This window comes from Helianthus annuus, chromosome 9 (assembly GCF_002127325.2).
Source record: "Helianthus annuus cultivar XRQ/B chromosome 9, HanXRQr2.0-SUNRISE, whole genome shotgun sequence".
In the NCBI taxonomy this organism is placed as follows: Eukaryota; Viridiplantae; Streptophyta; class Magnoliopsida; order Asterales; family Asteraceae; genus Helianthus; species Helianthus annuus.
Genome location: NC_035441.2, coordinates 15,831,545 through 15,845,258, shown reverse-complemented (window position 1 = coordinate 15,845,258; position 13,714 = coordinate 15,831,545). Strand labels below are relative to the sequence as shown.

The following is a 13,714-nucleotide window of genomic DNA, read 5'->3' as shown; positions in this document are numbered from 1 at the left end:
CCATCATCCACCACCATCATCCATTGTCCATCGTAGAGTGTGTGAGTCGTCTCGGGATCCAAGATTGATAGTAAGAGTTCTTGACAATCAAGGCCATGTTTGCCTAAGTCTCTTACATCACTTGGTGAAGACAAGTGTTTAGTATAATACTTTTTATTTTTAATCTTTTGCACTTTTTATTTGGTTTTGTATTAATGACTTTAATAACTAGTTACTTATGTTGAAGGTGATCTTTCCTTATCGTTTGTCCGTGGTGTCTTGGAATTATTTTACTGTCTATATAAAATAAAAGATTTTCACCATTCATATCTCCACGGTCTATATGGAGGTATGTTGGCTACCTGGTCGGGGGTTAAGGGAACGGTTTGGTAAGGGTCTTGCCCTTGTTCAGCGTTTAGAGGTCCTGCTTGGGACCTGGGTCAAATTTAGTAGGATCTCCTTCAATGCCCATAGGTATTGGATGGCGGGGATCCAAACTCTTTGACCCCCTCATAAGTTAACTATTATTAATACTATAACCCGGCTATTTAGGACTGTATCCCTGCTGACTCAGACTACTTAGCCGAGGGTAACGTCACCGCCAAAAGCGGGGCCTACCACAATTTGCATTAATAACTTAATTCATTATCTTTCAATAATCCGACCCTTTAGGATTGTATCCTTGCTGACTCAAACTACTGGGTTGAGGGTAACGTCGCCTTCAAAAGAGGGGCCTACTACAATAACTAAGATAATCTCTTAAACAAGTGCAAAAGTGCAAAAATAATCAAAGGTTATACTAATACACGTGTCGGATCCAAGTGATTCATCTTGTCTATCTGTTTTTATTTTATTTTTATTTTTCAGCATTTAGTTAGTTTTTATTTTTCATAGTTTAAAACATTTTTCTCACTTTTTGATTTGGTTAGACGTTGAGGATAAACCGGTACTAAAAGCTCTTGTGTCCTTGGACGACCTCGGTATCTTACCAACACTATACTACATCCACGATGGGTGCACTTGCCCATATGTGTGTTTAGTGTTAGTAAATATCGTGTTTTATAAATTTAAAACTTGGCTAAAAGTGTAAAAAGGGCTTAAATACTCATCAAAATAATATACACGCTAGCACGCATCACCCACATAAATCAACTAAACAGTTAGGGGACTTTTCAACCCAGTCATGGCAATACCCAAAAACCTACACATTCAAATTCACATTCACATACATATTAATGCAATATAATAATTTACATCATGATCATAAATAAATAAATAAATAAATAAATAAATGTATTTATTTTATACTCATAATTAAAATTCATCTTTTAATGAGTCGAGCACACAACACAGATCTCCTCACCTTAAATCCCAAACACAAAGTAGGGGATAAAGGAATTTTTTTTTCTCCTCTTTCCCCAAGGGCAAATAAACTGCTACAGGACTTCCTCTTGCCCCAAGGACAGATAAACTGTTAGGGGACTTCCTCTGTTCGACCTGGTTGTGGCATGACCCAACACATCGCACGCAAGCACATAAAAGGGCAAGCAAATAATCCTCATGTATAGTTAAGATGTAGATTGAAAGTAACTATACAAACATCTTAGAAGCTTATCATCAATTATATACATCGAGCATGCCGTTAGCCTTAAACTTTGAAACATTAAATAAAGGGCATCATAAACTTACACTTAAATACATACGTGTATATATATATACTTCAACCATCATACATGTACCTTCGTGCCTACGCACCTCATAAATATATACATTCCCTCATAAAATCGAGTATTTATATAACAATATATCAATATAAATTTATTCTTATATATATATAGGATAAGGATCATGTGAGAAGTGATAGGCTAGTTGAGAAACTTGAGAATCATTCTAGACCACACATTTTTCTAAGCCTTTCGTAATATACACATATGTATATTGAGTTGTACACATATGTATATAGTCAATTTTAAACTATACATATGTGTATATTACGAAAGGCTTAGAAAAATGTGTGGTCCAGAATGCTTCTCAAGTTTCTCATATAGAGTGGACTTCTCTTAGGATCCCTACCCTATATATATATATGTAAATATATATATATATATATATATATATATATATGTAAACATATATAAATACGTGTATATATATTATTTTGATCAATAATTGCCTTCACACGAATAGATATATAGAAACTTATAACCCTACAAACAATTCATGCTTAAAAGCATATGAGTAAAAAAAATAAAATTTTTAAATATGTAAAAAGAACTTCACAACTTCATTCAAGAAAATAATCGTACGAATTTAGCATGCACATTAGCCCGAAAGATTTAAAAACATTTAAAAGAGTGGGCTCAAGAACTCACCTTATCATAACGCTCGTAAGACCAAAAGAGGCTAGATAAGCGATGAGAAAAATAATCCAAAATAATCAACAACCTGTTAAAGCAGTCGCTTAGTTATTGAACCTTTACGGATCCTCTCGCATGATAACATGCTAACAATCCTAACCGGTGTACCAACCAAAATCTATAAATCTCATTTGAGAGAACTAAGGTGTGTGTGTTTGTGTAAATGAAATTTTCAAGTTAGAGAATTGAGATGCATGCTTAACTAATTAAGATGCATGCTAGCCTGCTTAGTAAACAAACTTGCCACTTCCGTTTCCATATTCGAAGCACACATACTCCTTAATGTTATTTTAAAAAACCATAAAAAAAAGAACACCTTGCATTCACAATTAGATCATTGAAACAGTAAACGCACCACATCCACATCTTCATGAAAGGTTAATCACCACGCAACTCATACCCTAAGCATCCCAAATAAAAACATTTGGTTTCTTTTTATCTTCATGCATGGACATCAATAAAGTTTATGGCCATGTAATAAGGTCCTAGCCACACTAGCCCCGCCCCACTGATGAAATACAAATCTATGACATTAAAATCATAACCAGGTCATGGTGCTAGCTAGTTCTAAGCATATTGAATAACCTCGCAATGAATTCATAGACAATAACCGGCCAGTCTTAATCCAAACAAAGTAATCTTATTAACTGCTATGCTTGTGGAATGATTACAAAATCGGGAGAACGGTGACCGAGTGGAGCCTCAGCACTTGATTATCAAAGCCAAAGAGAAACCCACCAGGCCGACACCAAATTTCATGTTTAATGGTGAAGAGTAGGAAAAAACCGAACAGAAGCATGCAAGGCGTGCTTAGCCGATGGCACCAACACAGTCGCATACCAAGTTCATACCAAGGATGTAAACCTCAGACTCGAGTATTTGGGGCCACTGCCAGACAGATTCCAAACCAAACGTACGAGCCCTACACCAACCAGGTTTCGTGGTCACTCGTTTCGTCGAATACGTATATAGTTTTTAAGGTACAAGAACACCAAAGTTATCGGAACCGACTAGTGTATGCCGCGAACAACAGGGAGGAGAAAACTTGGAGCCAACATGTGACAACCTGAACCTTCACGGTTAGTAACGTTTAAATCTTGTGACCTAATTAACCCGGTTATATAACCTGTTGGAATTCGGAATTTGTTAGGTAGTGTATATTGGGCCAATACTTATATCTTACTAGTATCATTATACTTGTTAGTTAGCCCAGCAAGTTAGGTTGTAATCGTGTGGTGTAGTATTGAACTTGGCCCAGTAGCATAAGTAATTCAATTGGCCCAGTAGCATAATTGATTGAATCCTTACTGTTTTGGGCTTAGCAAGGGTAACCGGCCACTTCCTCATCCATATAGGTTGCACGTATACGTATTAGACTCAAACTCTATCTTTGATCAATTTAAAACTACAGCAAACCCCTACCCCTCACCTCTAATTCCCTGATCGTGAACTGTAGCAGCCCCCCCCCCCCCCTCTCGTGAGATATTATCCTACCATCAGAGATCTCGGTTAGTAAATAACATCTCGACTTCTTTGTGCGTATGTTGATTATTGGTATTGTCGTTTGTACACTTTGTTTAAGATATAATAGTACTCATGAATATAAAAGTGATATGTGATTAGAATCTGATTAAGGGACTAGATTGGTGTGCATAAATTAAGAGTTAAATACGTAACATGATTTGTGGATTGGATTAAATACATGTTGCTAATCACGGTTAGTAGTAACGGATGACTAGGGTGTTTGTTAATGATTCATTGGACTGTATGATTGTAATTTAATACATATACAAATCGGTTTGTTATTGTTGAATCTGATTAGTAATTTATATATTAAACACTATTAATGTTGGCCGATTTATAGGATGTTAGTAAGGGGTATGATGTTAGGTTATAAAGTGTATGATCATAAGTCAATATGGATGTTATAAGAGTTCATATTGTACACGATCTGGGATGTGGGCTGGTGATCAACAACTGCGACTTTGGGCTTGAGCAATAGTTTAATAGTTAACAAATGAACAATCGAATTCAGTAACATATATATATATATATATATATATATATATATATATATATATATATATATATATATATATATATATATATATATATATACTAGTGGGGTGCCCGCGCGATGCGGCGGGGAATACAATACTTAGATTGATTCAGTTAAGCCATAATTGGTTATCAAAAAATATGGTTCGGTTATGCTTATGATGTGTGGCAAAACAAAATAACCGAACTGATTATACATAATACACATAAATTTTGAGTATCGCATCATACATTTTCAAGAGATTTCCGTTCCATTTAAGAAAATATATAACACAAAAACAAAACAAAGTTGAGAACTATGTTGCATCATTTTCTATTTCCAAAAAAAAAAGTTATTCGGGAAAAAAAAGTTTAGAACCGTATAGCGTGTATCTTCTCCTTCAACATGTTACAAATTCCAACAATGGTAGTCATGGTTATAATAAAACATCATATATCCATTGGACAAAGATCATGGTTAGTCATTTCATAATACGGTTTTGCCATTAAATTGATTAGCATTTATTGAATATATGATAGTTATAATGAAACCTGGAGGAATAGCAAAAAGCAAAATTGAGATTATAATCCAACCTCTCTGCTAGTTGATTGTTTGAAAATTTTAGCTTTTTTATTTAGTTTCTAGAAGTGTAAGTCTTGTAAATAAGCCCCACTATGAAGATTATCACATCACCACAAGTTTTATGATAGTATATTTACTGAACTGCTATTAGTTTTAACCCTGCTATAAAATAAAAATTTGAAGCTACGGTCAGAAAGTTTGTTAATCCGCAATTTCACATACTCACGGCACTCTAGTTCAGTCCTACATCACTTGGTAGAACAAAGTCAAGTGGGGAATTACTGCGTCTTAAGTCTCACATCATTACTTAGTAGGAAAAGTTCTATGAAAATGAACTTATATGGGAGGCTAGGTTCAAAGGTATAACCGTTTTTTTTTTTTAACTTTTAGCCCAATGAATGAGGAATATAAATAAATAATTCGGCTTATTGGATGAAAAACTGAATAAAAAGTTGTCTTTCTATATCATAATTTCGAAAATTATTGCCAAGTCAAGCTCACTCTACTGAGTTAGGCTAATTTTTTTGGCCAACTAAGGAAGCATGTATTCAAACAAAACATACCACCCTTAGCAAAGCTGTTAAGAGGGCATCACAAGTGCAGCGAGGGAGCAACCCCAAAAAAGGAAAACAAACATAACTTAATCAAAAGACATCCCCTCTAACCTACACCAACTCTCCAAATTAGATACTGCATTCCTTGACCTTTTGGCCATCTACCAGTAGGAAATTGTCTTTATCTCCACCAACATCACTATTGTTTGTTGTCCGTTGGCACATGTATATGTCACGCAAAAAGGTTATTTTCATTCACGATACTTGTCATTAAGCATGTATATACCCTTTCCATCGTGTATGATACTATGATCACGATCTGCGGTCCGCCAACAAGCTATATCACATTCTTTCATCATCTCCATATGAATCCCTCCTGGATGTCTTCCTTCTTGTCATGAACATCAAAGAAAGCTCGCACCATTGCCTATATTTTTTTTAATTTTCTGAGTTGTTTGGTTAATTTTCTAAATTTTTATAAGAAATAACAACCATATTCATTGTATGCTTTTACTGACCAGATATTCTATTAGGTAAGATATACACCAACTTTACCCTTTGCATATCATATCAAACAAATAATAATCTATTTACAAAGAAAACTTATGATTTATATCTGAATATAAAAGAAAAAAACTTCCATTGGCTAAACCCATAAAAGTAGAAAATCAGTTTGATCTTGCTAGTATTCCATTTAAAACCAAAATTAGTCTTTAATCAATGAAAACACTTGGTCCACAAAAACGATATAACTAAACCAGATATAATAAATATTGAGAAAAAAATGCTTACCAATAAGGAATCGAATGGACGTGTTTTAAAGCCAGAAGGCACCTTTATAGTGTTCCCATGCATTGGGTCACGCCCAAGTCACAACCTGGCTTGCCTTTATCAAAGGTGAAGCTTCACTCTCATATTCTCGGCTTCCATTTTTACAATCACTGTAATCCTTCCAAGCTTATTATTAGGATTTAAAATGTCAGCAAGCTTAACCAACTCGCTCGGATCCATCGGCTGGCTCACTTGCAAAACATAATTTCTCAAAAGATTAAACATATATCCCACCACATAAAGGGGGAAAACGAAAAACATAAGTTGCTTTACTGTTTACTGACCTTGATCCCAAGAGGATTAGCAAAACCTCTTAAAACCTAAACAAGGTTGCGATTGCTAACTGCTCCTGGAAACTTGGTCATGAACTGCTCCCAACCACTCCACGATTTCATTGTTGTGTTGACTAAGTGGGTCAAGCCAGACTGCCAGAGCCCAAAAATATAATTAAAATGCTCTGGCCCAAATACATCTGGCCCAACTGGTTTGGCCCTGTTCTTTCTGGAATACACGCGTTGGATCCTATCAGCCACATAGGTCATAAACCTGGTGATTAAGCAATCGATGATAGCACCTTCTGAGATTTGTTCAAGTCATGCAAATAATCATTAAAATCCATTGCTTGTTAGCTCTAGCAAATGAAAAGGCAGGTTACCCTTCTTTGGGCCACCACATATTCATAGAAGGATGCTATGAACTACATGATGAATATTATAACCAAATTTAGTACTTGAGTGCTTTAAATAAAATAAGCTTAGTAAAATCATAAAATGGAACTACGATAAGCTAGATAACATTAGAGAGTCACAAACCTCTGAATTTTGTGCAAGTTCAAGACCAAAACTGAATGATGGGCTCTATGGGCTGTCAGTTCCAAGCCAGTAGCCAATGGTATAATTCCATTTAGACCTGAAACCTGCATGCAGACTGAGAATTGTTTCTTATCATTTTCTATATAATCTAAAATGACTGCAAAAAAAAAAATTGAATGTGGGAGCTAAGAAAGATCTCCATTTATCATATTTTTTATAATTCAATTTAAATCCAACCATAAATCATAATATAGATAAAAATAAATAAATTGATCATAAGAATGTCTCACATAGATTAGTCACTATATTTTATATTCATTTTAAAATTATAGGAATGTATAATAACTTTTTGTGAAGATAAAAGGTTCACAAACATGCATTGTTTACACATTTGATTGCAAAAAGACATCATGAATCTTGTCAAACTAATACATCTCTATGTTAAGAAAACACATGCTTTTCACAGTATCCAGCAATATAGATAATTATCTAATATATGGAAATCCAAAAATCATTTGCCCGATTGCCTAAATTGAGATGAGAAACCATGTCAAGAATGCTATAAATTGAAGAACTAAAAGATTGTATGTGATAAACGCAAATTGCATATGAAACAAAGTTGTGGTTTCAGTGATACAATAACATTTAGATCTACATCAGGATCATGAGTGGGCTTAAGCAAAATTTTTGTGCTAAAATTTTTGCGTCTTCAAAATAATCATCAAAAAGGCATCTTCTAACTAATAAACTACTTATGTGCTGGACATAAAACAGGAAACTGAATATGCCATCGATTGAAGATCGTCTGAAAAAATGAGTTGAATTGAAAATTTACCTGGTTAATTCAATGTGTTCCCGCAAAGCGCAAATCAACAGAACCGTTCATTGCTACCTGCAAACCCAAACTTTAATATCAGACATGTCACAAAAGTATAATAAAAATCTAACACTCAGAGCAGTCACAATTTAATTTAAAAGAAATCTAATTTATAGAACACACAGTTACACCAACAACATTAACTTCAAATATAGAAAACAACATCAAAAAATTAACAGATTATAGAACATAATTTAAGCAAGAACAAGAAATAAAACAAGATCGAGAACAAGAATACGAACAAACCTGCGAAATGGTTAAGGTTTATTCAAATCGCTGTTCAACCTTGTGCGTTTTCGATTTGATGTTGTTTGTATTTCATCTCCATTTCTTCCGATATCATCTTTGTGTGCGTAGGGGAGGAGAGCGGATTTAGGATATCGGAGATGTGGAGGCTAGGGTCCCAGATCTAGAGAAAAGGAGAAGTTGTGATTTAAATTTTGAAATTGCCAAAAACTTCGGATAGAATTTGAGGAATTCAACTATTTGAATTTTCGATAAATGAATTGTAACTAATGATTTATTATTTTGTTAAAACATGAGAGATTTAAGTGTAATAAGTTTAGGGGTTAAAAAATAAATAGTGTTTAAAAGACTAAACTATCCTTATTTTAAGGGTCTTTCTATAAATAAAGGGGGGGAAAAGTTCTTATTTTTTGGGTATCTTAAATTACCCCTCCCTCATGCATTATAATATAGTATAGATTAAGTGGGCCGATACTTTTGTAAATGAATACAGAAAGTAGTAGATGGAATATAGTCTGGGGCCGATACTCAGTTGCGGGTGGTGCAGGGCCGGCCCACTTGGCTGGACTTATGTTATCAGGCCCAACATCAACCGGGCCGCACATGGTTCAGGTGGATTGGGCCGGGTAGTGTGTTGGGCTGTACAAGGGTAAGGGTCTACGGCTATAAGGGGTGTTGTTGGATTAGTTGTAGCATACTTGTTCAGGTTATAGAGATAGGTCAAAGGTGGGCCGAATAATTAATAACAATCAACATAAATATGTTGGGCTGGTTAAACAGTGAATTAACGGTGGGCTGGGTGGTTTGGATTGAGATTAATGTTGGGCCGGTTGATATAATATGGTTAATCTAATTCCCTGATCTTATGTTAAATATTAGTTAATTGGGTTTAGTGTATAGATTTGGGCCGCCTATCGCTATGATGAATGTATGAAGGTATGTGAGATATGAACACTTGACTTCGTGTGAATTAGTAGACCGTTTTGGTGATATGATTGGCTACTGTGACTCACATGATAATACGTGAAATACATGTGTGCTACTTGTGTAAAATGAGTAAGAAACTATGTGACTCGAGTCTATGTGAAACTAATTGGCTTTGACAACCATGCTAGGACTTGATTGATTAACTTGAATACGTGAATAAACATACCGAGCAAACCAAAGGTGAGTTCATTGCTCTTTCTCAAGCATGGATCCCAGTGAAGGGATAACGGGTAACGTTCCGATGAGGAATGCATGGGTAATGGGATGTTGGTTATTGTACTCAGTTTTCTATCATTGTAAGACCACTACATCTACCGGGTCGTTGCTTGTAGGGCAACGGGGGTTATTAGTTGATAGCGCTATTAGGTTTGGCACCCTCACGACGTTCGAGGAGAACGGGCGTGAACTAATTACCTTAAAACATGACCAATGCTTTGATAGAGGCATTGGGGTTGGCAATCACATAACATCTGGCCATTCGGTAATCGAGTAATAACAACATCGACACATCAAACAACTTAACAACAAACAACCTATTGTCTTGTAAACTGTTTTGCTCACCTGATTGGTAACACTACTTGGTAAACAAACACAAACCTTGAACTCACCAGCGTAGTCTGACACACTTGTTTACATGCTTGTAGGTAATTATTGAAGGAACTTGGGAGCTTGCTGTCTGATGCTGCTGGAGTGGTTGTGGTCATAATAAACAGTTATTTGATTTGGTTTTGACACATTTACACACTTATACATTTATGCTTCCGCTCATTACTTTGGTTTTGGTTTAACTTTCAAACGATACATTTCTTTCAATTGGGTATTTTTAATATATTATGACTTGTGTTTGATATGATTGGTGGCTCTTTGTTGAATCGTTACACCTCCATTAGGGACACGTCCTAGGTGGTAATTTGGGGGTGTGACAGTTTGGTATCAGAGCCACTGGTTATAGAGAACTCGGTTTTAAAAATGTTTTCATAAAACCAGACTATAACCGAATTGATCCAAACGATGACCATGACACTCAGCTTCAGACTGCAAGGTTCGTTCCTCCTTAGCTTATGCTTTATATGTCTAGTAAACGTAACTATATTTATAGCATGCACGATACGACATGGTAGGCATCATGACACATTGTTAGTGTAACATAACACTTGCATCTAGTAAATTCTAATCTTGTTGGTAGTGCTTATTTTGTGTTGATTGGGGTGGGAGAAACTTCAAACATAAGTTAAGAAGCATTGAGAGGAGCATGCAAACCGCCTTATTATCATGGGTGCACACATAATAATAACGCGTGGTGCATGCAAATCCCAATGAGGCTTAACGAGTGTAAGAGGGGTTCTTCCCTGTTTGTGTATGAATATGGTAGTTAATCGTTCTTAACGTGATAAACCTGAACACATTCCTCGTTTTTCGACCCCTAAATTAGCTCATTTCCATATATAGAAACATAAGTGGACGAGGACACGGACGTGGTAGCATCAACATGACCCAGGCTGAGTTAACAAATCTGATAAACACACGTGTGGCTGAGGCTCTGGCAGCCTACCAAGCTGGTATGAACTGTACCAAATACTTTTAATCCTGTACTGTGTACATAACTCTTACTCCTGTGTTGTATCTTCTTTCACTCAGCGCACCCGAACAACCAGCCTGCCTGTACGTTCAAGATGTTTATGGATTGTAAGCCGCAGACCTTCAGCGGGACGGAAGGGGCTGTGGGACTATTGCGGTGGTTCGAGAAAGCTGAGTCAGTGTTCGCTATGTGTAACTGTCCCGTGGGGGACCGCGTGAAGTATGCGACAGGCACGCTTGAGGATGGTGCCTTAACCTGGTGGAATGCCCAGGTTCAGTTGCTGGGTATTGATGCAGCAAACGCTACTACTTGGGACGACTTCAAGGAATTAATGAGGGAGGAATACTGTCCTCGTGATGAGATACAGAAGCTAGAGAATGAGTATTATGATCTGAAGCTGGTGGGGTCTGAGGTTGAAGCGTATGTGAAGCGATCGTATGAGCTGGCTGACTTGTGTCCGAATTTGTCTCGACCTATGTCTCGAAGGATCGAGTTATTCATCAAGGGGTTACCTCCACGAGTGAAGGGTTTGGTTACTGCTACAAACCTCAATAACTTAACCCAGATTGTCCGGTTGACTCACAAGATTATTGATCAGGAGGTGGAAAGCAACTCACTGCCACCGCGTATTTCTAAAGCTACTACTGCCGCCACCACAGCCACTACTCCCGTCACTGATAGTAAACGCAAGTGGGGTGATATGGACAAGGCGTCCAACTTGGTTCAGCCCCAAAAGAAGATAGACACTGGCAGTACTCGCAGCTTTAGCCAAACATCCTCAGTGAATCAAAATCAGAGATCTTATGTGGGAAAGAAGCCTCAGTGTAGCAAATGTGGGTTCCATCATTATGGACAGTGTGAACGAGTTTGTCGCAGGTGCGACAAGGTAGGCCATGAGGCCAAGGATTGTAGGGCTCCTCAGCCAAAACACCAGCAGCAGCAGACTCAGCCGAATCAGAGACAGCAAGGGCAGCAATCTCAGCAGAGTCAGGGGTCTAGAAAAGGATGTTATCAATGTGGGGCTGAGGGGCATATGAAGCGGGATTGCCCACAATTAAAACAGAATGCAGGTGGTAACAACGCAGGGAGCAATGGTGGGAACAATGGGGGCAACGTGGCGCGTGGGCGTGGATTTACTATTGGAGCTGGTGAAGCTCGGAACGACGGCAATGTGGTTACTGGTACGTTCTCTGTGAATGGTGTTTATGCTTCTATTTTATTTGATTCGGGTGCCGATTGGAGTTATGTATCTGCGGGATTCAGTAGTCGTCTAGGATTGAGTCCTACACCTCTTGTTGTTAAGCATGTAGTGGAAATAGCAAATGGTAAAACTATTGAAGCGTCTCATGTCTTTATGGGTTGCAAATTAGATCTCTTAGGTCAAGTATTTGACATTGACCTACTCCCTGTCACTCTCGGAAGCTTCGATGTAGTTGTTGGAATGGATTGGTTATCCAAATATCAGGCGGAAATTCTCTGCAAGGAGAAAGTCGTTCGTATTCCTCTTGCTAGTGGTGAATCTTTATCGGTTCAGGGTCATCGTAGCGGTGCTACAGTAGGTATTATCTCAGCCATGAAGGCTCTAAGTTGTCTACGTAAGGGCTATCCTTCCCTCTTGGCCCTTATTACTGACTCTCAGACTGACGAAAGGAAACTCGAAGACCTCCCGGTTGTTCGAGAGTTTCCTGATGTTTTTCCTGAAGAGCTCCCTGGTTTACCTCCACATCGTCAGGTGGAATTTCAGATTGAACTCCAGCCAGGAGCAGCACCGATTGCTCGTGCTCCATACCGTCTTGCGCCAGGAGAGTTGCAAGAATTATCGAATCAACTTCAAGAGTTACTAGACAGGGGTTTCATTCGTCCTAGCTCTTCTCCTTGGGGAGCCCCTGTATTATTTGTGAAGAAGAAGGACGGGTCTTTTCGTATGTGCATCGACTATCGCGAGCTCAACAAGGTGACGATCAAGAACCGTTATCCTCTGCCGCGCATTGACGACTTGTTTGACCAGCTGCAAGGGTCAAGTTTCTATTCCAAGATTGACTTGAGGTCAGGATATCATCAGGTACGGGTTAGAGAGGAGGATGTGCCTCGAACAGCTTTTCGAACGCGGTATGGCCACTACGAATTTCTGGTTATGCCATTTGGGATGACCAACGCACCAGCGGTCTTCATGGATCTTATGAACCGCGTGTGCAAACCTTACCTTGATGACTTCGTTATCGTTTTCATTGACGACATATTGATCTACTCCAAGAGCAAGGAAGACCACGAGCGCCATCTTCGTCTTATTTTGGAGCTCCTGAGGAAGGAGCAGTTGTACGCAAAGTTCTCTAAGTGTGACTTCTGGATTCGGGAAGTACACTTTCTCGGGCACATCGTTAACGAAATGGGTATTCATGTGGATCCTGCCAAGATCGATGCTATTCGAAATTGGGCGGCACCAAAGAATCCTTCGGAGGTGCGTCAATTTCTTGGTCTTGCGGGATATTATCGTCGGTTTATCCGGGATTTTTCTAAGATTGCTCAACCCCTCACCGCCCTGACTCAAAAGAAAGCTGTTTATTCCTGGGGGTCGAAACAAGAAGAAGCATTCCAGCTCTTAAAGCAGAAGTTGTGCAGCGCGCCGATTTTATCGCTACCAGAGGGTACTGAAGATTTTGTGGTTTATTGCGATGCGTCTATTCAGGGTCTCGGCTGTGTGTTGATGCAGCGAGACAAGGTGATAGCTTATGCTTCTCGACAGTTGAAGGTACACGAGAAGAACTATACGACACACGACCTGGAGTTGGGAGCCGTAGTCTTTGCGTTGAAG

General features: G+C 38.1%; 1 long non-coding RNA gene across 1 annotated transcript; it reads right to left on the bottom strand.

Moving 5' to 3' along the window:
- Window positions 1-5,444: 5,444 nt before the first annotated feature.
- On the bottom strand, window positions 5,445-8,550 carry LOC110877233. Its single transcript, XR_004866547.1, has 6 exons — window positions 8,337-8,550; window positions 8,049-8,105; window positions 7,214-7,328; window positions 6,686-7,098; window positions 6,363-6,592; window positions 5,445-5,997 (listed from the first exon to the last, which is right to left on the bottom strand). It is a non-coding gene; the product is annotated as an uncharacterized LOC110877233 (long non-coding RNA).
- Window positions 8,551-13,714: the final 5,164 nt, after the last annotated feature.